This window comes from Cibotium barometz, chromosome 12, assembly GCF_041138505.1.
Source record: "Cibotium barometz isolate CiBa-2024 chromosome 12, ASM4113850v1, whole genome shotgun sequence".
Lineage (NCBI taxonomy): Eukaryota > Viridiplantae > Streptophyta > Polypodiopsida > Cyatheales > Cibotiaceae > Cibotium > Cibotium barometz.
In genome coordinates, this window is record NC_141057.1 from 55,649,067 (window position 1) to 55,676,566 (window position 27,500).

Sequence of the window (27,500 nt, forward strand, 5' to 3'; positions counted from 1 at the left end):
CGCCTGGAGAATGTGTATAGATTACAAGAGATTGAACAAGCTGACAATTAAGAACCGTTATCCTCTCCCTAGATCAAATGACCTGATTGACCGGTTAGCAGGAGCGAAATATTTCACGAAGATAAATTTATGTACTGGCTATCACCAGATACATATTCATGAAAGGCATGTCGAAAGAACCGCCTTTCGGACTAGGTATGGCCATTACGAATTTCTCGTATTACCTTTTGGGTTAACCAATGCTCCAACCACTTTTCATCAGCAGATGATGAACCAAACAAGATCGGTGCTGCAAATGGCGACACGCTGGGGCGGATGAAGCCAGCTTGCAACAATTCTTGGAGTTGGCGGTCCAACTCCGATTCCATTGCCTTAGAAACGGAAACTTGCTCGGGGGTTCCGAGCCTGGGAGGAGGTCAATCTTGTGATCCTCCGGTCTGGACGGGGGGAGCTGGGGAGGGAGACTGTCCCGAAGAAAAATTTTCTGGAACTTTTCATGGAGAACCGAGTACTTCTCGGTAGCACTGGCCACCGTCTGGGCTGTCTGGATGTAAATCATCGCACACTGTGCGCCTTTCCTGACTGCTCGCTTAGCCTGCAAGTGGCTTATGAGCGGAAAGTTTGGAATACCTGGCTCACACTTAATGGTCACCGGGGTGTTTGACACATTCCGATCGATCTGGAACGTGTGCTTGTCCCACTTGACATCAGGAAGAAACTTGTGAAACCACTGGATACCCAAAATTATGTTTGCTCCTACAAGAGGGGCAACCATAAAGTCACGCACAAACTCTATGCCCTGAATCACTAACTTAGCACCTAGGGCTTCATACTTGACGCTCGTTGTCATACCTGTGCTAAAATCCTCAACCTGTTTGTCCACCGGAGTCAGCTCCAAAACGGACACTCCTAGCGGCCTGTTCTGTGATGACCACATCCTTCGTGCTGCCGCTGTCAAACAAGACGACGACTCTCTGGCCACCTATGTAGCCAAAGGACTTGAGCAATTCGTTGCGCTCATACTCCTGGTCATGGGCGCCCTTCTGCTTATCTTCGAGCTCCCGGCTAATAATTGCTCCAACTGAAGCACCGGGGGTTGAAGAACTAGGGGTAGCCACTGGGGTCTGTGTGGGAGCTGTGCTCACCACGGAAGCTGTGGAGGCGGCGGCGGCCTTTGGAGGCTTCTTCGGACAATCCCGAGAAGTATGTCCTTTTGTGTGACAAAAGAAACATCTACTCTCCTCCTTGTACTGAGAAAGCTCCTCAGCACTCAACTTGCCACCTGTCTTGCCTGCCTCCGCTTTCTGGTCTGGAGTAAGCTTAGACGCATTGTTCGAGTTCTTGGAGCCAGAGGCTCCCGGGCTCTGTCCTGGGGAAGACCCCGTCTGGTTCTGGCTTTTGCCCCCCGAGGTGTTAGCCTTGGGAGAAGCCGGCTGGGAAGTCTTGGGCTTGCCACCATTGTGTTTCATTTCTGCACTCTGCGCAAGCGAGAGTGCGTCCTCAAAGGTGGCTGGCCTAAACATACACACCTCCCATTGGATTTGCGTGTCCAGGCCATACAAAAACTGCCCTTTCTTGTCCGAATCAGATAAGCCTAATTGCAGACACAAGGTCGAAATTTTATTGGCAAACTGAAGGACTGGTTGCACGTTCTGACGCGCTCCCCTGAACTCGTCTTCGAGTCGCTCAAGGTAGTGGGGCGGTAGAAACCGCTGCTTAAGGTCGCGGACGAACTCGTCCCACACATAAGCTGCCATAGCTGCTCTGGTGTGGGCATGAGCCCACTGAGTCCACCAAGGAATGGCCTCACCTTCCAAGTACCAACTAGCTAAGATCACTTTGTCAGTATCTGTTTTCCTAACTGCGGCAAAGTAAGCTTCAAATTGATGTAACCATGAATAAAGAGTTGTGGGATCGAGTTTACCATTATACTTACTGAAATTTATTTTCTCGGGAAAATGATTCGAGGGAGCCGCCAGTGTCAATCTGGCGTCTAAAGCTCTGAGGTAACGCTCGTGTTCCACGCGTCGCATGGCGTCGTCTTCTCGATGTCGGATCTCCAATGCACGCATCTGCATCTCAAGCAAGGAGCTTGGCCGGCTGTGACCCAGCGAGAGGGTTCCTGTGACGAGGATCTGGTATCTGGGATACGGAAGGAGAGGGAGGAGGAGATGGAAAATGCGACGCTGGGGAGCGAGAACGCTCCTCCAGAGCCAAGATCCGTGCCTTCTGCTCATCCAACTTGGCTGTCTGGTCTGCGATTGCTCGCATCATCTGCTGGAACATGTCTGTGACACTCAAGCCGGGTGCCCTAGCTGGGCTGCCTGGTGCACTCTGGTCCCATGGTTCTGGTTCTCTCTCGTCGCCGAAACTCGCCATAGCGAGAAAATGCAATTCCTTTCCGGAACGCAATCCGACCATCCACCGCTGTCTGTGTGGGAGACTTCCGGAGGCTAAAAACCAACCGTCCTTCGAGGGACAGGAGTCACTCCGAAAGGGGTAGTCCACCGGTGTCTAAAAACCAACCACACGAGCGAAAAAATTTTCTGGTTTTCTTTGCTGAATCTTTGTCCTTGAAGTAGGCTCTGATACCACTGTAATATGCGGAAGCTTCGGAGAAGGATCGGTACTTCAAAACTCAGAAATCAGCACTCTTTTCGCGACGGAAATTAACACACAAACTGAAAGGGGATGTGCAGAAAATAGAGAGAGAAGGGGGAGATGGAGAGGACACAGTATTGGGTCCCAATTACCCTCTGTAGGGCCCCCACCACGGATGGTGTATTTGCTTTATTAGAATGATGTAAATCTGAAAACAAATATAGAAAACTTGACCTTTTCTTGGCTGGAAAATCCTGCCCTTGACCTTCAGAAGTCCAACCCTTTGCTTGGCAATCTCCTTGGCTTGACTGGCCCTTGATTGGCTTGAGCACTTAGTGAAAACTGAGATGAATGATGGGATTTAGGCCTACCCTATTTATACTCCTCCTCAGGAGCAGTCGGCCAGCTGAAAAACAGCTTATTATCCCACGACTGGTGAAATTCAGCAATAAATGCTGAATTAAATCCCAAAAAATACTACCTTTTTTTCTTAACAGGCTGAAAGTGATGCGCCTGCTTCTGATTGGCTGGACACCACTTTTGTCCACAATCCCAAGGCTGGGCAACTTGTATGGGCTGCCCCATACATGCCCTACAGCCATACAAAGGCTGTAATCTCCTGGAGATTGCCTTATCTGTGCCCTAGGGCTGTCCTACAGCCCCTCCATGGCTGGTGGGTTCAGCCTGGGCCTTCTTGGCCCTCATGGGGGTGGTTCTACACCATTCCCATGCCCACACTCAGATCCGGGGTAGTCCTATGGGCTGGCCCCTTGTCCTAAACATAATCTACTCAGTGATCTGGCATCCGGTACCATACCAGATACACAGAACCACTGACATCATTCTAGAGGGAGACTCACAGCGCGGACTGGCACTGTTTCATGTGCAGGACAGTGCACACCTGACCTTGGACTCATGTGCAGGACAATGCACACCTGACCTCGGACAACTGAGATGGATCCCTGGCTGACTCGTCCCGGACTGGGCTCACATGGGACCAGTTCACCATCCCAGGTCCTGCACCTTCTGTACAGAAATGTCTACGTGGCATCCAAGTGCGGGATGCACGTGACACAAAGTCCGTCAACCGGCCCATCCTCGAGCATCTTCGCAAACGGATTGGCATCGGTCCTCCACCATCACCCTCCATGTATTGAGAGGGGGGTCTTCCTCTCCTTTTATATTTTTTATCATTGTTGTATTGGGCACATGAGTCAGTGAAAACCCCATGAGGGCACGGCTCATGTGAAAACCACTGCATTGCATTTACCATCTTGCATTCCCTATGCATAGCATTCTGTTTTTTGTGCTTGGGACGCATGTGTGAATGAAACCCAAAAATGGCATTCATGCATGTGAAAACCTTTTGCATTGTGGCATTGATCCAGTACCGCCCAAACTCAAAAGATTCTACACTAGTCAAAGAGCACATGTTCTACACCGTCGATAAACCAAAGCCACATTCCTCTTCATGATCCTCTTCAACCCCTTTTCATCTTCTCTCATGGTCCCCTTTTGGCCTGAGAGGGGGTGTGTGAAAACATGCCTTAACCTGCCATTTTATCCAGCCCAAAAGGGTTTTTTTTTGGCATTTTATCCGTCTTTGCTGCTGGCCGACAGCTTACCCTGACCGACCAGCAGTCCTTCAGCATATATAAGAAACTCAACATTATTCACATCAGTCAGAACATCATAACCCCGAGTCTTGCTGCAGCCGGTGCTCCTCCATCTTCAAGCAGTGCATCGTTACCTTCTGCTGCTGCTGGTGGTTTCGCATCTTCTGGCTGAGCATCCTCTACTGCTGCTGCTACAGGCTGAGCATCCTCTTCTATCTGCATTTTTACCTACAGCTACTGTTCTGCAGCAGCCTTCGTCTACTGCACTTCAGCTTTTCTCAGGAGCAGATCTGCAGTAGCTTTTCACCTACAGTATATCAGCGTTTTATCTACAGCACATTGGACAGCAGCCATCTCTGCTACAGTAGAGCTTTCCAGCAGGTTTACTTCAGCATCTACTACCTCGGGATCGCGGCCCTCTCCGCCCTCATTCATCATCACCGGGACAGCAGCCCTCTCTGCTCCTTTACCTCGACATCGGGACGGCAGCCCTCTCTGTTCATTTCTTCGGGATAGCAGCTGTTCATTTCTTCGGGATAGCAGCCTACCATCTGCCTTGGATTGTGGCCTTCTCCACCCTCTACATACATTATCACGGGACAGCAGCCCTCTCTGCTCCTTCAGAGCCTCACACTGAGCTCTTTTACTGGATTTCATCATATATACACTCACTCATTTCATGCTGTGTTGATTTGCTCTGATCTCTCATACATTTGATCCTTTCGTCCTTTTGCCCTCACAGTGTTTTCGGTTGTGTTGCTTATGTGCATGTCCCAGATCAAAAGAGGACCACACTCGCACCGAAGTCAAAGAGGATGATCTTCACACGCTACAGTCTGAGATCCAAAGGGTACCGCTTCTGGGAACCAGAGGTTGATGACATCATCATTTCCCATGATGCTCGGTTTGATGAGAGCTTGTTTGGCATCAACTCCTCTCCACCTGATGCATCTTCCGACTTCCTAGATGATCCATTCCCGGCCGATGTTAGTGATCTTATACCTCTTCCACGCCCAGCTCCTCCTCCTCCTCCTCCATCTCCGGTGCTGGCTGCTACTTGAAAGAGTGCACAGAGCGGAAGTAGAGTGGCACTAGAATGTGTTGAACAGAGAGTGCAAGAGAGAGAGAGAGATGGAGAAAACTATGCTGAATATACTGAAGCAAGCTCGTCCCGGAGATCTTTCATCTTCGAGATGAAAATTTTGGAGCATTTGTGCTATGCCAACACTTCCCAAGTTACTATCTTCTCGGATTTTCAAAGTGCTATTGCTCTAGCTCAGAATCCTCTGATACGGGGACGATCCAAGCATATTGAGGTGCATTATCGTTTTGTACGTGACTGGATCGAGTTGGGACAATGTTCTATTCTACTATTCTACCAAGGACAATGTGGCTGATCTCTTCACCAAACCACTTCCGAGAGCTACTTTGGAGATGTTACTTCAGCATGCTAGTATTGGACCGCCCCTCTGGCACACTGAAGAGGAGGTGTTGGAATATATATCATCTCTAAAGGGTCTACATGTACCTTTTCATGCTTGTACTCGTCATTTGTATAAGGCCCTGCATTAGCATATTTTGCAAACATTATTAAGGATTTTCCTAGCATTTTATGAGCTTTTTTTAGGTTATTTAGGCATATTTATGCTCCAGGACAACTGTCGGCCTGCTACAGCTGACCGACCAACTCATATGGGACTTATATAAGGGATCACTCCCTTCTCTTCAATTCCCATCTCATTCTTGCATATCTGCTAGCGGTCATTGCCTGTTTTGCAATAGTCTCTTATGCTTGTAAGCACCTACGGGCATTTGCCCTTTCTTTCAAAAAGCAATGTGCATGGATACAATTTTTAACCTTATGTAGTTGGAAAATTCTAGTGCTAGAGCACCCGCATCCTTTGTTATACATCTTCTCCTGAGGAATAGAGAATTCCATCAAAGGAGGGCTGGCCGTGGTGTCCTGTGCACATGATTTATTTTCAATATTTTGTGGTTTATGTTTAAGTGTTTAAGTTGATTGAAGGTCATGTAAAAGTGTGTCAAAGACCTGTCCCCCGGGCTAGATTCGATTACATTAGGTCCTCAAAGGAGTACCTGAGTGGCTTCCCGAGAACACGAGCAGCACCTTCAAGCGGGTGCTTTGATCAACCTCAATCATCAATCATAAGTCGGTGCGTTCAAGGACAAGGTATGCATGCAAGGGGATAGCATTGGAAAAGATGTGCAGTCATGGAGTGGAATTAGAGACTACGCAGGAGATTCAATTAAGTTGCCAAGCAAGAAGTATGACAAAGTTGGAATCCTAGAGCAGTCAAGGGATGATGACAGTCATCAAAGGTCAAAAAGACAGAAAAAGTTGGATTCTCGTCTCATCAAGCTTAGCAAGAGGGGATGTCACGCACACAAGGCAGTGCCATGTCTAATCCCTGATCATATCCCAGATTTGGCAACAATATTAGAGCATTTTATAGGTCATATAACAGTCGGCAACATGTGGACATGCCACATCATCAACCTGCAAACCCACACGTGTGAAAACGTCACATTTAATGTTGATTTATCTCAGTCGTGGACAAGAAGAATTGGCCGACAACATTAACATTGGCTGACTTGCATTTCTAGGGCCTATATAAGACTAGGCATCATTGTACATCAAATCATCTTTCTCCCTTTTGGAGATTGGTCATAAGTAGTCAGTAGTCTTTTTGGGGAAGGCTTATGGCCAAGCATAAATGTAACCTTTTTCTATGTACAAAATACATTATACTAGAAAACTTGTCTATCTCTCTCTCTCTCTCTCTCTCTCTCTCTCTCTCTCTTTCTTCTCTCATGCCGTTTGCATTAATGTTCCTACAGGGTGCTTAAGGGCTGTGATTAACCACATGACGGCTTCTCTATGTCACACTATGGATGAATGTGCAACCCCTAAAAACTCACAACCCTGCATTACAAGTTAATCGACCCCACTGTGAATATACACACTTGGAAAGAAGCAAGGCTTCCCTAGCTTATCCCATACAGGACCCAAGGGAGCAATTCTGGAAAGTTTCATCGCGACTGCTTGTTTTGCGAGATATCTTGAAGACCTAGCCTTGGATTACAAGTGCAGATTCCTCGAAACCTAGCCTTGGGTTACAAGTGTAGAACTTTATAGTTTGTGGGACAGTGTTCTCACAGTTTTCTTCTTTCTTTGATTGGAAATCTTATGTACTTGGAAAATTCGGGTGCTGAGCACCCACATCCTTTGTTTGAAAGATTACTCCTGAAGAATAGAGAATTCCGTCGAAGGGGGGCCGGCCGTTCCAGTCCCAATGTGGTATCCTATGCATATGATTTTATTTTTCAGCATCTGTGATTATGCTTAATGGATGTGGCCAGTGTTTCAATGTTTTAAGTTCAGATTGATGGTCATGCAAAAGTGTGTCCACCCCACCCCAGTATCATTACAGCAAGCAACCGAGGGAGCAATTGTGTCAAGTCATGTGTGTGAGAGAGAGCAAAATGAGAAAGGCGGTAAGTGAAGGAAGAAGAAAGAAGTTATGTAGATAAGAAGGGAAAAAAGAGCAGTTGTTGATACAGAACATCAAAACCCTGGCTAAACACAGTGGTATATCACTTACAGATCTGCTTCAGATTCTCAGCGACAGCACTCCACACGGTAAACACAAACAAAAACGGAAAGAAAGCATCCCTTAAGCGCCCAGTTATGATTGTTAAAAGTAGCGTGATGAACAGTGTACTTGCTCTAGGGTTAGGGTTTCTAGTAAGGCTTGAGCATGGACATGGACAGGTCTGTACTTACTCTTTCCTGGGCAGACATTTTTGCACCTATGGCGCTATGATTTCAGAGTTAGGGTTTGTAAGGGTTAGAGTTTCTGAGAGAAGTGTGTGTAGGGCTAGGATTTCAATCGTGTTTGCTCTTCTTTTTAAGGTTAGATTTTTTAGGGTTTCGGGTGCAGGGAGTGTGTACCTTGGATAGGACCCAACAGGTGTGTTTATGGGCGCGGTTGAGGAGGTTGGCGATGGTGGAAGGTTCGGCCTCGTCGCTGTCGGTGGTGAAGTTCTGTCCGGCGAACCTGGAGTAGTAAGATCGGGTCAGTTGATCACGAACCAGCAGCAGCAATTCGACGCATTTTTTAAAGCAAATAATTTATCAAACTCACCAAATAATGCCACGTGGCCATTCGGAATTCGCTTGAATACAAGTTCCTCTCTCTCTCTCTCTCTTTAGCTTTCCCTCCCTCGTTAAGACCCTTGTCACTAAAGATTACACACATAATCCTTGACCGTCCATCTTCAAAGTAAACTCGTCTTAGTAAACTCAGCCCAGTAAACTCGGACAAGTAAACTAATCGCTTGACACCATGTGGTTTCACTGCTTGAAGGTATAGTGTAGTGGTAAAATGTTTCCATTGGAATCCCAAGGTCCACAATTCAAATTCTCTTTTGCATATAACATCTTGCTCCAAATTTTTCTAAGTCACAAACCCAAAGTCACCCTCGTCCCATGATGTAATTTACTTGATGATGTAAACTACGAAGTAAACTATGATTTGTTGAAGTAAACTATGATTTGTCGAATAAAATAGGAAGTAAACTAAGACGGCGTAGTTTATTCAACCGAGTTTACTAGGCCGAGTTTACCTCATTCGATGGCCCCAAAAAGGTGTTGCGATTTAGATCAATGCCATCCATTGATGACCACTGACAAGGGTCTTTAAGACCCCGTGGTAGATAGTGTTGAGGCTCTCTGTCCCTCGCCTTTTGTCCCACCCCCCCACATTGCATTCTTTGATGACAAGAGTCAAAAGAGACTAAAGTCTCCTTTATGTATAGTATAGATATAGATATATGTTTTTGTGTTTTTTAAGGTTTTATTTGATTAATTCTTGAAAAAAGTCAAAGAAATGATGACCTTCCTTGTTTTTTCTATTTGCATGCATTCACCCATATCCTTTCTATTTAAGGTTTCACAATTCTCTATAAAAGGCCTCAAAGGCTCATTCTCAATAAGCAAGGGGGGAGGGGAGGAGGGGGCTCATGTACTAAAGTTGTATTAATTAAATGTCACATTAGTGGCATTTAATTAATACAACTACAAATATTTTGAGTGAATAGAAATACAACTACGATAATTTGATTAAAAAGGGTAAACAATAGTTTCACCTATTTTTTAAACGAGAATGCATAGGTAACAGAAATCTAAATTGTATGCTTGAGCGAACAACTTTTGACTAGATGTTTGTTGCGAGCAACCATACATCTTTCTCGAAAGGATCTCTTTATTCTATGAATTGTGGGTGGAGAGTTGGCACATTTCTCTCCAAAAACAAAATTTAAAGTGCCCTTCCTTGCAAAATCAATTTGCTTGTTATAAATTGGTAGCACATATTTTTTACTCTTATTGTAGTCTTCCATTACATACTGCATTACAACATGATTTTTTTAAGCAAACAAATAAAAAGAAGCAAAGCAAAAATATATGTACTTGCAAAATAAATCTATCATGCACGATAACCTCATGGGAAATCCTTTCATCTCTTGCAAACAACAAGGCGCGAGTACTATCCATGTTAGCACAGTGCAAACGAACATTAGTAATGTGAAGTAATTAGTGCATATACAAGAATATTATAACAATTACATGAAAGATCTTTCAATCAACTTTATCAATAGAGTTATGTTTTGACTTTCCTAAATTTTATATTTTAGATTCTCATAATTCAAAATACACAATGCTAATAGAACTGAAAATTTGACTATGTATATAGATACTGAAAATAAAAACACAATTTGGTGTATGAGAACAATCCGCACACTTCTTTGTTCGAACAAAAAGAGATGTAATGGACATTTTTTTTTTGTTGAATGGAAAAAAAAACACTCCACTTACAAACTATTTACAATGTGTTCTAGTAACTACTATTTGTAATATATATCTACATCAAAATGTTTTGAATATTTATAAATTTTTTATATAAGTCATGCTCTGATACCACAAGTTGGGCTCCTCCTATTGGGAATTGACAAAAACTCTCTCTCCTAACTAAAATTCCTATATAAGAATTGGCCTTTTTTTATTTTAAAAAACTAGGTTTAAATATGTGAGACAAATATTCATTAAACAAAACCTTGGAACCTTAGATACTTTTTCCCCTTTTAATGTCTCGAATAAAAGTATTCTTCTACATTCATTCCTACTCATATCCTTTGCTTTTTTTCCCTTTTGATGTAAAAGAATTCTTTTGCATGCATCCCTACTCCGAAGCTTCTGCATATTACACTTTGTAAGGATGTCGGCGTGATTATCCGCTGTAGGAATGTACTGGAGCCTGATGGTACCAAGCTCAATGTGTTCCCTAGTAAAATGAAAATGGACACCCACATGCTTGGTACGGTTAGAAAAAATAGGATTGCCAGCAAGGGCAATCGCACTCTTACTGTCGACGAAGATGGTAGAAGCGGTGTCAATGGGAATGCGCATCTCCGTAAGAAGCTGACGAAGATCCATAGCCTCAGTGGTGGTGTCATAGAGGGCCTAGTATTCGGCCTCAGCGGAAGAACCTATAACGGTATCTTGCTTCTTGCTAGACCAAGAGAAAGGGGAAGATCCAAGGGAGTACAAATAGCCGCCATGAGAACGTCGAGAATTGAAATCACTGGCCCAGTCAGAGTTCGTGTAACCACGCAAGGTGATCCCACAACTGTAGTGAAATCCAAACATATAGGTACCTACTAGATAGCGAACAACCCTCATTGGTAAACTCCAATGTGGGCCCTTAGGAGCATTGAAATACTGTCTTCAAATGGATGTGCAATAGGAAATGTCAGGTCGAGAATTTGTGAGCCGTATGAGTTTCCCAACCACTTGGCGGTAGGCTTGCTCTTCATGTGAAGGTGAGTCCTCTTCCTTTGATAGTTTGATGGTTGGATCCAATGGGGTAGCCACAAGGATTGCCCCGTTAGGAAACTAGGAAGTAATGAGTTGAAGACAATACTTTTGTTGTGACACAAAAATACCATCAGGATGTTGGACCACCTCCATGCCAAGGAAATATGAGAGAAGACCGAGATCAATCACCTCAAAAGTTCGTCTCTGCTATGCCATGATATCAGCCACTTTGGCTTGATTTGAACCAGAAATGATGAGGTCATCGACATACAGCATTAGGTAGCAAACCATCCCCTGATCTGTGTGGATATAGATATTGGGACTGAAAGAGTGCACAGAGCGGAAGCAGAGTGGCACTAGAATGTGCTGAACAGAGAGTGCAAGAGAGAGAGAGATATGGAGCAAACTATGCTGAATATACTGAACCAAAACAGTCCCAAGCAAGAGACAGTGATAGTCTCATAAGTGAGGGAGCAAATAAGTACAAGACTCAATGAAAAATGAGAGGCTAGCACCCACTATTTATAGTGGGGAAGTGCTGGCCGACTGGAGCTCATAAACAGGCCGACTGGAGCTGTTGGACATGGCTCAATGGAAAAATGCCAGAATGGCTGGGAAAAATCCCAGAAAAATACTAAAAAAGGGGTGGCCAGCCCACAAGCAAGGGCCATACAAAAGGGGACCAAATGGGCACCATAAAGAGCAAAAACTGGGGATGAAAGTGCTAACACCCCCTCTCAACACCAGATGCTGAACAAACTCCGAGAATCCGAAGATGAGGAGCCAAGGAAGCCTGAGAAACCGGCTTGGTGAACAAATCTGCAGCATTCTCCGCGGAAGGACAATACTCCAAACGCAAATCTCCAGCAAGAACCCGTTCACGAACATAGTGATACTGAATCTCAATGTGTTTCGTACGAGCATGAAACACAGGGTTCTTGGCGATGGCGATGCAACTCTGATTGTCACACCAAAGAAGAGTAGATCCGGTAGGAGGACAGCCAAGCTCCTCCAATAATCTCCGCAACCATATCGCCTCACATGCAGCATAACAAACTGCACGGTACTCCGCCTCGGTAGAGGAAAGCGCCACAGTAGGCTGCTTTTTACTGCTCCAAGAAATGGCTCCAGACCCAAGTGAAAAAACACATCCAGTGGTCGAACGCCGTGTATCTGGATCTCCAGCCCAGTCTGAGTCAGACCATCCAACAAGAGTGCGGCCTTGGCCATAAAAGATGCCAAAATCCAGAGTGCCACGTAAGTACCAAAGAACTCTGAGAGCACACCGCCAATGCTGCTGACGGGGTTTGGATGAGAAGGAACTCAATAAACTGACTACGAAGCATATGTCCAATCGGGAGTAGGTCAACCATACCAAACAACCGACGAGAACCCGATACTGTCCTTGATCAGTCCCTGGAGAAGCATCAAGTGAAGAAAGCTTCTCACCAATATCCAAAGGACAAGATACTGGTTTGCACCCAGTCATCTGAAATCTGTCGAGAATCTCCCGAGTGTACTTCTGCTGAGAGAAGAAAATGCCCTTCGAGGTCTGCCAAATCTCAAAGCCAAGAAAATAGTGCAAGAGACCCAGATCCGTCATCTCAAACTCTGTCTCCAAAGCATCCATAACAGAACGGATCCGCACAGAATAAGAACCTGTAAAGATGAGGTCATCAACATAGACCACAATGATAACAATCAACCCCCTCTCAAGGAGGATATAAAGGTTCGAATCTGCATGAGAACGGCGCAGGCCGAGCTTCTGAAAGAACTCATCAATCCGCTGGTACCAAGCCCGCAGAGCCTGCTTTAGACCATATAAAGCCTTCTTCAGCCGGTACACATGATCCTGTTTGCCCGGAACAACAAATAAACCTCCTGTGTAAGCTCTCCATTCAAGAAAGCTGACTTGACGTCCATCTGGAAAACGGGCCATCTATGATGTCCTGCAAGTGCAAGAACGGTACGAATGGTGGTCATCCGGGCCGTTGGAGCGAAGGTCTCATCAAAGTCGACACCAGGGCGCTGAGCATAACCCTTGGCAACCAACCTCCCCTTGTGCTTGTCCAAGCTGCCATCAGCTCGGAACTTTGATTTGAAAATCCAACGCACACCAATCACCTTACGCTGCAGAGGCCGAGGCACCAAAATCCAAGTGCCATTCCGTTCGATAGCATCCAGCTCTGTCTGCATAGCATGACGCCAAGACTCATGTGAAAGAGCCTCGTCTACAGAAGTGGGATCAGAAGGACCATTAATGATTGTAGACATAAGAGCATAATTAACAAACATGTTGCCCTCATGAATTTGTTTCCCAGTAACTCTGGAAGAACGCCAAAGAGAACCAGGCGGAGGAGCAGAAGGAAGCTCGCGTAACCCAGAGTCACGAACTGTCTGATAATACCAACCAGGTACAGATCTGCTCGAACTCGCCGGAGGAGGAGCAGGGTCATCATCATCTGACTGAGAATCCTCAGCTAGAGGTGTAACAGTAACAGCAGGAGCAGGACGAGGAGAAGAAGGTGCAGGAAGAAGAAGCTCACCACCCCCCTCTGAAGATGTAGGAGTCTCGTCGAACACCACATCACGGCTCACAACAACTTTACCGGCTTGAGGATCATAAAGACGATATGCCTTGGACACAGTGCTGTATCCGAGAAAAGTCATGCGCTGAGACTTCGAGTCCAACTTGGAGCGGTGCTCCTTAGCCACATGAACATACGCGGTACATCCAAATATCCGGAAATGAACAACGGAGGGCTTCTCACCATGGAAAGCCTCATATGGAGTTTTGTCGGGAAGAGCAGCAGTAGGAGACCTATTCTGAATGTAGACAGCAGTGGAAGCCGCCTCAGCCCAGAAACGTCGAGGTAATGAAGAATGCTCAAGCATAGCACGGGCCATCTCCATAATGGTCCTATTCTTCCTCTCGACAACTCCATTCTAAGATGGAGTATATGCTGTAGTAAGCTGTCTCCGAATGCCATGTGTCTTGCAATATTGCTGAAACTCCTGGGATGTAAACTCACCCCCTCCATCGGTCCTGAGAGCCTTGACCGAGTGACCGGTCTCTTTTTCCACCTCGGCTTTCCAATCACAGAAGTGATGAAAAGTCTCATCCTTGGTCTTCAGAAAGAAAACCCAAGTATATCTGGTAAAATCATCCACCATCACGAGCATGTACAACGCCTTACTCAAAGACGCGGTACTCATAGGACCACATAAGTCTGCATGAATGAGAGCAAGTGATGTCGAAGATCTGTGTGTCGCCTCCTTCGGAAAGGTTGGTAATCCATCAACCAACCCATCCTTCGAAGCTCGCTGCAGAAGCTGATAGCTCAAATGGCCAAACCGAGCATGCCAAAGAGCAGAAGAAGCACCAGAAGAAAGCAGAGCGGTCAATTTGTAGAGGCCACTATCTTGGACTCCCTGAGCCAAGATGTTACCAGTCGCTTTATCACGAATGGTAATCTCATAACGAGAAAAGATCACCTCCGCACCCTGAGCTGTAAGAGCACTCACTGACAAAAGGTTAAAAGCCAAATCTGGAATATACAGAACGTCAGAGAAGTACCTCTTGTCCTCTTCAGAACAGAAGATGGGGATAGTGCCATGACCATGCACTGGCACAGAAGAAGAATCACCCAGAGTGATCTCGCCTGATCTGGCAGTGAAGTCCTCGAACCAATCTCGATGGGGTGTCATATGAGCAGTAGCACCGCTATCAACAATCCAAGATCGTGACTGAGAAGTCACAAGAGCAAGTATACGCCGAGTACCTGCTAAGAGAAGAATTCCATCATCCTTCTTGGGTTGAGACACCGCCGTTGAGGAAGAGTTCTTTGCTGCTTCATCACGCTTCTTCTTGTGACATTGGGGTGACTTGTGACCCTTCTTGCCACAATAATGACATTCAATGTCCTTATTCTTTGAAGATTTGTTGTCTTTATCCTTATCAGAATCCTTGGAGTTCTTGTCAGAACCCCCTTTACCTTTCTTTTGTTGAGACTTCCCTTTATCTCGTGCTGCCAAAGCTCCATCAGGACCACCGGAGGTGCCAGTCCGCTCCTCAAAGCGAGACTCTATCTGCATAATGGAGGGGAGAACTTCCTCCCAAGTAACTGGAACAGGACGAGGAGAAGAAACCAGAGATTGAAAGTATGCATCAAACCTCTCTGGAAGTTTGGAGAGCAGCCGAATAGCCATATCCTCTGTGGAGATGTCCTTGCCACAAACAGCAAGCTCGTCCCGGAGATCTTTCATCTTCGAGATGAAAGTAGATAAAGATGGAAACGCAGAAACTGATAAGTTCATAAGTTGCTTTTCCAATGCCAAAATCCGACCCGGAGACTTAATCTCATAGAGATCTGCAAAAGCCTTCCAAACTTCATGTGCAGCATCTGCTGTACGCACATGAGAGAGAACAGCATCCTGACAGTTCAACATCAGGAAGGAGAAAACACGTCGATCATTCGACTGCCAAATATCAATCTGTGCCTGAGTCACACCACCGGAAGCAAGGGTGGGAGGGGTGGCATTGGCTGGTGTAACAAGCCAATCCCAGAGATCCACGCCACGCAAGGCCGATTTCACCTTCACCTTCCATAGGGTGTAGTTGGAACCATCCAACTTGGCAGACTCAGCAAACATATGAAGAGAAGTGGGAGCAGCCATCACAAGAGCTTGGGCTCAATCTCAAGAAATGCACAATCTCTGAAGAAAAGGTGTCCTCCACAGGTACCAAGAGTGCCACCAAAGCCTGCAACACCACAAGCCCCCTCTGCAAAGGGAAAGGACCACTGGAGAGGAAAACGCAGCAGTGAACAAGTGCTGTCCTGTAGAAAACAGGCCGCCTGCAGTCCAATCTCCAAGTGGGCAATGAAACGCTGATCTCCAAGAGCCAGACGGCTGAATCGGTGAAGCCAATCTGAAAAAAAACGACCAGCAGGGTGCTGTCCAGAAAACGCAGCAGCAAAAGCTATGGATCTGGAAGAAAACGCAGAGGAGAAGGTGCTGAAAACAGGGCTGAATCTGGGGCAGCAGAAAGGTTGCTAAACCGGGAGCTCTGATACCATGAAAGAGTGCACAGAGCGGAAGCAGAGTGGCACTAGAATGTGCTGAACAGAGAGTGCAAGAGAGAGAGAGATATGGAGCAAACTATGCTGAATATACTGAACCAAAACAGTCCCAAGCAAGAGACAGTGATAGTCTCATAAGTGAGGGAGCAAAAAAGTACAAGACTCAATGAAAAATGAGAGGCTAGCACCCACTATTTATAGTGGGGAAGTGCTGGCCGACTGGAGCTCATAAACAGGCCGACTGGAGCTGTTGGACATGGCTCACTGGAAAAATGCCAGAATGGCTGGGAAAAATCCCAGAAAAATACTAAAAAAGGGGTGGCCAGCCCACAAGCAAGGGCCATACAAAAGGGGACCAAATGGGCACCATAAAGAGCAGAAACTGGGGATGAAAGTGCTAACAGGGACCACAGTGAGATGGTTGAAAACCATGGTTGGGAAAAAATTTGTCGATGAGATGATACCACGCTCGGGGGGCTTGCTTAAGCCCATAAAGAGCTTTATGTAGGCGGATGACTTTGTCCTCATACCCATGGAGCAGGAAACCCGAAGGTTGGTCAACATAGACCTCTTCCTCGAGAATGCCATTGAGGAAGGCACTCAATGCCTTCTTTTTGGCGAAAACCTTGCACCACAAGCTGGGCTTTGTATTTGTCCAAGGTACCATCGGCTTTAAATTTGGTGTGGAAGATCCATTTGGTTCCAATGACCTTCTTATGACGAGGGTGATCCACTAGGGACCATGTGCCATTATGATCAATGCTTTCGAGTTCTTGCTCCATAGCTTGTTTCCAAGGTGGCTGCTGGATAGCATCTTTCCACGATGTTGGCTCATCATGCGCCACATAGTCTACGGAGAAAACTGAGGCAAATGAGGCATGAGGAGTGAGCTTGGTGGACCGACGAGGACCGTCCAAAGGGTATCATGGGGAAGTACGCCAAAATCACGCATGGTTTCGAAGCTACCCTTGCGGGCCTCGAGACTGCTACCGGCCTTGGCTGCATGAAGCAAGTGCATGTGACTCTTTCAATCTGGCCATCAGATTGAGGATGATATGAGGAACTCAAATTCAAAGTTGTTTCCAACTTCTCAAAAACAAGTTTCCAAAAATCACTCGTACACTTAGAGTCTCTATCACTGACTATGTCTTGCGGTAACCCGTACAGTTTGAACAATTGCTCGATAAACTGCCTTGCTAATTGCGTAGCTGTAATGGTCGTCCGGGCTGGTAAAAATCTAGCCATTTTTGTTAAGCGATCTACCACAACCCAAATAGAATCGTGGCCTTGATGTGTTCTTGGCAATCCGGTAATAAAATCCATGGAAAAACTTTCCCATTTATTACTTGGGATTTGCAAAGGATGCAACAACCCAGCCTGTCTAAAGCGTTCAGCTTTATTTGCTTGACAAACTTGACACTTGAGAACATAATCTTCTACATACCCTTTCATCTTTGGCCAATAAAAAGTGTGTTTCACTAACGATAATGTCCTGTGTACCCCAGGGTGTCCAGCAGAAGGGGCGTCGTTGTTAGAAGTCATCTCCTGTCTTAATCAGACAGGAGAAGGGGCGGCGTCGTTAGAAGTCATCTCCTGTCTTAATCAGACACCAGGGCTTCTGTTGTGGGTGTGCCCGCCCTGTATAGGCGTTTTATCATTTTTCCTCACTCGTCGTATTTTTTTCCCCATTTTTCCATGGTGCGGATGGATGCCACATGTTGGCAGGAGCCCCTGGTGCTGGCTGACTGTACCTCATGTGCTCCCGTCAAGTGGGAATAGACTCCGATGGACACCCACACGCGTAATAGCACAACTTAATAACACAATTTGAAATGGACAACTTAATAACAACTTGAAATTGAAATGAAATGGAATGAGATAGATGGACACCAGCACTGGGACCGGAACGGGCTGACCCCCCCCTCAATATATGATATATTATTGGGAGTATTTAACAAATATAATGCTCCATGGGTTCCAAGAACCAGATGATGTCCATGTACAAATGAATACAATACCAAACAAAAGGCTCGAAGTAGATGTTCAAAGTAGAGCGACCACTTGAGTGGTCCAGTCTCTACGGTCCCATGCCTTCACTGGAATCCGCGGAGAGTGCCCCACTGGTGTTTCAGGACCACGCACAAACAGGCACTCCCGTACTAACGCCTGGCTCTCCCGATCTCGGCACCTTTGGACCGTGGTTCTCCAAAAGCTTGGACTACCCGCCACCGAACAGGTGTTAGCCGTAGAGAGGGAATCTTTTATCAGATTTACAACACAAAGTTCTTTACTTAAATCTGAAATTCACTTACTTGTAGATTGCTAATGGAAGACCAATACCCAAGGTGTCTGTGTGCAGCTACTTGAGAGGGACACCAAGGTGGAGCAACATGTCGAGAGGAGTAGCTGCCTAGGGAAAAGTATAGCCCCCCCTGAAGAAAGGAGATGCCGCCTATGTAAAGGAGGCACAACCGCCTACAAAGGAGAACAACCACCCGCTGTGCAGGACACAGCCACCTTCTGTGGAAGAGGAGTCGCCTGGCTGTAGGAGCACAGCCGCCAACTGAAGGAACAGCAGCCACGTACAGAAGGTACAGCCACCTGAGGGAGAATAAGCAGGAGCCGCTTGTATGCAGGGTACAGCCGTCGCCTGCTGAGTAGGAGAAGTACACACAGTGGAGGAGCAGCCTGTGTGGTCGCCTGGCTGCAGTGGAGAAGAGGCAGCCGTCTGCTGGAGGGGACAACCACCTACTGGAGGAGCAGCCTGTGTGTAGGGCTCAGCCGCCGCCTGTGTGCAGAAACGCCATCTGAAATGGAGGCGCTTGGCTGCAGCAGCCTGATAGGAGCAGAAGCGTAGCCTTCTGGAGGTGGCAGCCGCCTGCTGAGTAGGCAGCGCAGCCTGCTGAAGGAACAGCAGCCTGTGCCGCCTGTATGGGAAAGCACACAGCCGCCTATGGAGTTGCAGCCGCCTGAGAGCCACGAGAAGGAGCAGCCTGAGGGTTGAAGCGCACAGCCTGAAGCGGAGGAGATGCTCGCCGCTTTTTCTTTTTTTCTACGATAGAGGTGGTGGCTCCTTTTTGTAAAGGTTGGAGTGGAGTAAACGATTAGAGTTGGCTGGCTCCCCACGTTTGCATGTGGGCGGCCAGCTTCATGGTGGTGTGGGTAGGTGACCATGCACCCACCCCCACACACACAAAGGTTAAGTGTGGCTCCCCACCTTGGCCCCTATGTGGGTGCCCATAGTGGGTGCCCACTTTTAAGTGTGTGAACATACAACCTTATAAAACAAAAGGTTAGAAAATAAAGTATTAAACCAACATGTGTAATACACTTACCACCTGTTCACATGCAACAAAACTCGTCAAAGACAGAGCAAACTTCACAACTCACTGGCAGGCGTCCCCGCTCAGTAAGTGACGTCAAACAGGCAAACACAAAAATACAAGTCATGCGAAAACAGTTTCAAACATGCAAAACATGAGTGCATGTGCAAATAGTATCATGGACATATCTCCCGTTCATGGAACAAGTACAAAATATCTGTCGGGCACAAAAATGGCACGACGTAAAACATAAATCCTGGTCTTCCTATGGAGTGACAGTCCCATAGGTAAAACACAGTTCCAGGCACGAGCCTCCCTATGGAGTGACAGTCCCATAGGCAAGACACGGCACAAATAGTGGCTCTTCCATGGCGTGACAATCCCATGGATAGAATACAGTCCAGGTCATACACGGGTGGCACCAGTCTGGCTCCCGTCCATGTCAAGCAAGAATACTGGCCTCTTCACATGAGACGCCGGCCTGGCCTCAAGTGAACGAGACACAAAACTGGAGATGGACCAAATGGTCGGCCAATTGGTGATAGCTGGCCGACTGCCTATGATGCAGTCGCGGAGGTTTTGATGCTGGTCGACCTGTTTTGTACAGTCGTGGAGATATTTTCTGCTAGCCGACTTGCTTTATGCAGTCGTGGAGAGCCCTCAAGCGCTGACCGACTGCATCCATGGGGCATATATAAATAGGCCCCATGTTCCTCACCATTTTCTCATTCAGTTTTATACGAGATCTTGTGTATAGAGAAGAGTTTACACGCCTATCTCTCAGTGTTTCTTGTGCTGTCTATTTTCTGCACTCTACTTGCTCTTGTGGACCCAAGTTTGGTTATCATTTCCGTTGTGTATTTTGACATGGTATCAGAGCCCTAGGCTCTTGATAGATCTTGGGAGTTTTCTGAGCAAGAGGGGGATAGTTAAGTTGCTGATTGGTGGACTGTTTTGGACTGTTCGGGAAGAGAAATTGCAAGAGTAAGGCGGGCTAAGGTGCTGGACAGCCACTTGCAGGTTTAGAGTTTTTTTCCCACCCACCCACCCTTTTTCAGTTTAATCCCCGAGATGGCAGATTTGTTAGAGATGGCTGAGAAGCACGTGAAGATCCCGACTCTCCCCACGTTCCCTGTGGACCGTCAGTTGGACGGGAACAATTACGGCATCTGGAAGGTTATGATGGAGTCTGTACTGGAGTCATATGACCTTGTTGATTTCATCATCATCGGGGTTCCACGGCCGGAAGCAGAGGAAGGGGAGGTACTGTCGATGAAGAAGGACCGGGAGGCACAGGCACAGATGTGGGATCGTGTCAACGCCAGGGTCCGGTCATTTATTTTCCTCAAGTGCACACAACAAGTGATCAATCATGTAAAGCACATGATGCTGGCCAGAGGCATATGGCAGCACTTGTCTTCTCTTTATAACAGGGTATCACCCATGAAGAGGATCTCCTTGGAAGCGCAGATGCGGGTTATGAACCTTGCAAAGTCCTCGACGATGTGGGAACACATTAACAAGCTACAGGCCCTTCAGCAAGAAGTCCTCCAGGCTGGGAAGGAGATATCATTTGAAGACATGGCCATCACTTTGCTATCCCACTTGCCTGCTCAGTATTCTGCTTTCCACTCCTCGTTGATTACGAGTGGTAGGCTCAGCACCATTACTTGGGAGGAGCTTGTGCCAATGGTCTTGGACCAGGAGGATCGTTTCACGAACCCTCCTCATAGCGGCGGTTCGGAGGCCTTAACTGGCCAACGGTCGAAAGGCCGGAATAACAACAAGGGCAAAGGGAAGGCTTCACCGGAGAAGTCGTCTGAGAAGAATCCTGACTCAGAACGAGAGAAGCTGAAGGCCGAAAGATCCTGCAATGATTGTGGCGAGAAAGGCCACTGTTGGAGGAAGTGTCCTAAGCGGACTGGGAAGAGTGCTGATTCCTCGGCCTCAGCTGCAAAGACTCCTGCATTTGTGCACTTAGAGATGATGGACTCCGATGCTTCATCGTCTTCAAGCGAGGAGGCAGTTGGCTTAACCGCGAAGGATACCCGGGGAATGGATTCTTGACAGTGGTGCTTCCAGGCATATGACTCCGTCCCGTGACTTCTTTTTGGATCTGAAACGGCAGTCAGGTCGCATCTTTATTGGCGACAACTCCACTGTTCCGATACATAGTGAGGGCCGGATGGAGATTATTCCCGACAGCAAGGGGGGCAAGCATGCTTCTCGTGTTCTTTATGTCCTTGCTCTGGGTTTCATCTTCTGTCAATGCATGAAGTATGCAAGACTGGCTTTCGGGTGGAATTTGAGGAGCATTCAGTTGCTCTACGGGACCGTGAGACTGGCCAGGTTGTTTGGGAAGGCGGTGTGAAGAATGGTATCTACAAGCTCTCTGCACTCTCCTCGTTGACAGGTTCTCAGGTCGGAGATTTGTGGCACTTTCGTTTTGGCCACTTAAATGTGGATGCACTTCGGCAAACTTTCCTAGACCAGATGGTGGTTGGCTTGCCAGATGTTGGCAGTAGGCAAGGGCGTTGCAGTTCTTGCATACGTGGTAAGCAGCACAGGGAATCCTTTCCGAAGCAGGCTTCCAGGCGGGCTTCGAAACCATTGGAGTTGATTCACACTGACTTGTGTGGACCACAGTAGACACCATCTTTGGGATGATCTCTCTACTTTATGCTGCTTGTTGATGATTGTACCAGATTCACATGGGGTCTACTTTCTTTCCCAGAAGGACCAACCTTTTGCACGGTTCAAGGATTGGCACGTGATGGTGGAGAAAGAGTCTGGATTTTAGGTAAAGACTCTCAAGGCTGACAAAGGAGGTGAATTCTCCTCAACTGTATTTCTCAGATTTTGTGCAGATCATGGCATCAAGAGGGAACTGGCCAATCCAGGATTCGCCTTCGGAGAATGGAGTTGTAGAAAGCAAGAACAGGACTGTGGTGGAGATGGCGAGGACCATGCTGAAGCATCGTGATCTTCCTCGTCCACTTTGGGGAGAGGCTGTGGCAACGGCTGTCCATACCCTCAACCGATCTCCGACGACTTCAGTACCTCATATGACTCCATTTGAGGCATACTTTGGCAGGAAACCTGATGTCTCGCACTTCCATGTCTCTGGGAGTGATACGTATGTACATATTCCGAAGAAGCAGAGGGGGAAGCTTGACTCCAAGTCTCGCAAGCTTGTATTTGTGGGGTATAATTCTCTTTCCAAGGGATACAGATTGTATGATCCAGACAGGAACGAGATTGTTGTCAGTCGGGATGTGGTCTTTGACGAGCATGTTCCAGTATCCATTGGCGAGGAGCCGCCACCTCTTGGAGATCCAGAGGAGTCTGATGATGATTCCCAGACCATTATTCCAGTTGATCAATCTCAGTCAGTACAGAAGGTTGAGCCCGCAGGAGTAGAGCCCCCGCAACCACAGGAGACTCCACGATGTGTTTGAGTACCTAGGTGGTTGTTGGACACCCTTCGGGAGTCAGATGTCACGGAGTTACCCTCCGTGTGGACCACAGAGGACAGCCCTCGAAGATCACACAAGAGTCCGAGATAAAAGCAATACAGCAGAGCTTCTTCAGGTAAACTATGCTCTGATGTCTCGTATTATGCGGGACAAAGAGCCCACTTCCGTCAAGGAAGCCCTTTCACAGGATACTTGGAGGAAAGCCATGCAGGTGGAACTTGATGCCATCGAGAAGAACAACACATGGGAGTTGGTACCGAGGCCGCCGAAACGGTCAGTCATTGGTGTCAAATGGGTCTTTAAGACCAAATATGCGTCTGATGGGTCGGTGGACAAACACAAAGCGAGACTTGTGGCTAAAGGTTATGCTCAGCGGCCAGGCATCGACTACGAGGATACCTTTGCACCGACAGCACGAATGTCCACGATTCGGACCAATCTTGCCCTTGCTTCTTCTCAGAGGTGGCCCGTGTATCAAATGGATGTAAAATCTGTGTTCCTTAATGGTGACCTACAGGAGGAGGTGTATGTTGAGCAGCCTCCAGGCTTTGTTGTTCCAGGATCAAAAGGGATGGTTTACAGGTTACGTAGGGCCTTGTATCGTCTTAAGCAGGCTCCCAGGGCTTGGAAATAGAAGATTGATTCCTTCTTTATTTGGACTGGATTTCAGAGATCGGTTGCAGATCCTAACCTGTATCTCTTTCGGGAACGCGGCATGGTTACGATAATCATCCTTTATGTGGATGATCTCATTCTCACCAGCGGTCATGTGGAGCACATTGGTGTGACGAAGGCTGCCTTGTCAAAGGAGTTTGAGATGACCGACTTAGGCTTACTCCACTTCTTTTTGGGATTGGAGATCTGGCAGACCTAGAGGGGCTTTTTTTGTCTCTCAGCAACGGTATGTTCATGAGTTGCTTGAGGCCTTTGGGATGGAGAACTGCAAGCCTATTACTTCGCCGATGGACCCAAACACAAAGTTAACCGTTACTGATCCTTGTGAGCCAGTTGATGCCTCGCAGTACCGGAAGTTGGTTGGTTCATTGATCTGGTTGTTGAACACCAGATTGGACTTGAGCTTCTCCGTGGGGCTGTTGAGCTCTTTTATGGAGACACCATTGAAGTCTCATTGGGACGCAGGATTGCGGATCTTGCGGTATCTGCAGAGTACGAAGGATCTAGAACTCTTTTACACAGGAGGGGATGGAGTCAGACTCCAAGGTTGGAGTGACGCAGATTGGGGAGGAGATCCAGACATGAGGAGATCTACTTCAGGATACAGTTTTACCCTTGGCTCAGGAGCAGTTTCTTGGAGCAGCAAGAGGCAGCCAACTATTGCCCTCTCTTCGACAGAGGCAGAGTACCGGGCTGCTTGTGGTGCTGCTTGCGAAGTTATGTGGTTGCGGAGGCTGCTAGGCGAGATTGGATTTCCACAGAAGGAGCCCACAGTCATCCAGTGCGATAACCAGAGTTGTATAGCTATTGCTCGGAACCCGGTCTTCCATGCCCGGACCAAGCACATAGAGATACAGTATCACTTTGTATGTGAGAAGATCTTGGCTGGTGACATCTTGCTCCTTTATTGTTCGATGGAGGACAATGCGACGGACCTCTTCACGAAGTCTCTACCTCAGGCTACGCTCAGGCGGCACTCCAGCTCCCTTGGATTGATTGCACAGCCAGGAGCTGAGAGGGGGTGTTAGAAATCATCTCCTGTGTTAATCAGACACCAGGGCTTCTGTTGTGGGTGTGCCCGCCTTGAATAGGTGTTTTATCATTTTTCCTCACTCCCCGTATTTTTTTCCCCATTTTTCCATGGTGCGGATGGATGCCACATGTTGGCAGGAGCCCCTGGTGTTGGCCGACTGTACCTCATGTGCTCCTGGTGGCTGGCCGACTGCCTATGATGCAGTCGTGGAGGTTTTGATGCTGGCCGACTTGTTTTGTACAGTCGTGGAGATATTTTCTGCTAGCCGACTTGCTTTATGCAGTCGTGGAGAGCCCTCAAGTGCTGGCCGACTGCATCCATGGGGCATATAAATAGGCCCCATGTTCCTCACCATTTTCTCATTTAGTTTTGTACGGGATCTTGTGTATAGAGAAGAGTTTACACGCCTATCTCTCAGTGTTTCTTGTGCAGTCTATTTTCTGCACTCTACCTGCTCTTGTGGACCCAAGTTTGGTTATCATTTCCGCTGTGTATTTTGACAGTCGTGACACTCCTTAAGAATCTTGGACCTAATGTCCGGGATCTGTGGTACACAAATTTTGTCAATACGGAATAGTAAACAATTCCGAATCATCCACTGGCCTCCTGCAGCTTGAATGGTAGGCTGCTCAGTCATAAAGTCTTGGTCAATCAATGAGCTCCTGTCGTGGATCTTCTGCCAAAATGGACCAAAATAACTATCAGCCCTCTCAATGACTGAAATAAGTCAGTAGAAATCTCGGTGAACGACAAAGTATCACCTCTCTAATTCGACTAAGCACATCTGCAACACTATTCATGGACCCTTTTCTATAACGAATCTCAAAATCAAAATCTTGCATTAATTCAGTCCATCGAGCTTTCCTTCCTCTCAAATCATCCGCATCACACACATACTTGATTGACTGATGATCAGTCAATATCACAAACTTGGACCCATATAAATAATGTCTCCAAACCTTGAGAGCGTGAATCACAGCATAAAGCTCCTTCTCAAGGGTTGGCCAACGAGATTGAGTGTCGTCTAGCTTTTTACTTTCAAAAGCAACAGGTCTACCATCTTGAAATAGAGCAGCCTCGATGGCATAGTCATCACTGGCATCAGTTTCAAGAACATAAGGCCGACTAGGATCGGGTAATGCTAAGATAGGTGCTTCCTTGACTTTATCTTTCAAAAGTCTGAAGGCCATATCCAGATCGTTATTCCAAGTGATAGGCTCATTTGACTTACGTCCACGACCTTTCAACAAGTCGGTCATCGGTAGTGTGAGCTGAGAGTACTTCCGCACAGATTTCTGAAGAAAAACAACAAAACCGAGAAAAGAACGAAGTTGTTTCATTGTTCGTGGTATAGGCCAGTCCAGAACCTTCTGAACTCGGTCATAGTCAATGCTCAATCCATCTCTAGTGATCTTGTGTCCCAAGTAAAATGATGTCTGTCATGAAAAACTCACATTTACTTAATTTAGCATATAGTCAATTTTGTCTTAAAATAGTTAAGACAATCGTGAGGTGTCTAACATGATCCTCAAGAGTACGACTATATATCAAAATATCATCCAAGAACACAACCATAAATTTTTCCAAATGTTTACGAAAAAGATCGTTCATCATCTGCTGATGAAAAGTGGTTGGAGCATTGGTTAACCCAAAAGGTAATACGAGAAATTCGTAATGGCCATACCTAGTCCGAAAGGCGGTTCTTTCGACATGCCTTTCATGAATATGTATCTGGTGATAGCCAGTACATAAATTTATCTTCGTGAAATATTTCGCTCCTGCTAACCGGTCAATCAGGTCATTTGATCTAGGGAGAGGATAACGGTTCTTAATTGTCAGCTTGTTCAATCTCTTGTAATCTATACACATTCTCCAGGCGTTGTCCTTCTTTCTCCTAAGCAACACACGTGCACCCCAAGGTGATTTACTTGGACGGATCTGGCCCATCCTCAAATAATCTTCGAGTTGTTTAGCCAAGTCATCTTCCTCAGCTTGGCTCATCTTGTAAGGTGGAATACTAACAAGGTGAGCACCAGGGATTAGGTCAATACGATGATCTACTGCCCTCTCAGGTGGTAAGCTCGATGGCAATTCCTTATTCATTGACATCCATAGAAGGTATGAGAAATGAAGAAAGTGGAATCAAGACACAATGGAAAGCAGTATACAAAGAAGAATCCATTATATTGCCAAAATCAACTGTATTTACAAGAGGTCCCTGAGAGGGGGATGTATACAATCACCTAAGATACTATACTGGGTGTTTCTATGTTCAAAAGAAAAAATATGACTAGACCAATCTATCTGGACTTGAAGAGTCTTAAACCACTCAATCCCTAATAACAAGTCTACATGTTCTAGGTGCATAATATAGCATTCCAGAGTATCTTTGTAGTCCTGAATCCGGATCGGTAGCATGTCCACCTTCGATCCCATACTTGTCGACCCGCAGGTAGGCGTATCTCATAGGTATGATCGCTGGGTGTTGTGTCAAGATCTAATTTCTGCACAAGTTTGTAATTAACAAAGTTGTGTGAGCTGGCTGGGTCTAGAAGAATGTGGATTCTATGGCCATTCACTTCTCTATAAACTCGGAGAAGATCATACAAGCCAAAAACTTTAGAGTTGAACAGACAATCAGAACATGTACTAGAGCGAGAAAGTACAGTAACTGACGTACCTGTCAAAGACAACTGGTTAGCTGCCTTTGGCTTGGGTCCTGCGTTGGTCTTTGCACCCTTTTGCTTTGGGCACTCGTTACGCATGTGTCCTTTTTCTTCGCAGATGAAGCAACTTCCCT

The 27,500-nt window shown here is 46.6% G+C and overlaps 1 protein-coding gene across 5 annotated transcripts in view; it reads right to left on the reverse strand.

The window, feature by feature from the left end:
* The window catches only part of LOC147633607 (mediator of RNA polymerase II transcription subunit), a 113,244-nt gene that overhangs the window by 36,958 nt on the left and 48,786 nt on the right, over positions 1-27,500 (reverse strand). For 3 of the 5 annotated variants that reach the window (XM_086806737.1, XM_086806740.1, XM_086806742.1), the window contains exon 2: positions 8,191-8,296. The exons of the other annotated variants lie outside the window; for them this stretch is intronic. The gene's annotated coding sequence lies outside the window, so the exon portion shown is untranslated. The remainder of the gene's footprint in view (positions 1-8,190; positions 8,297-27,500) is intronic. 5 annotated transcript variants of the gene reach the window in all.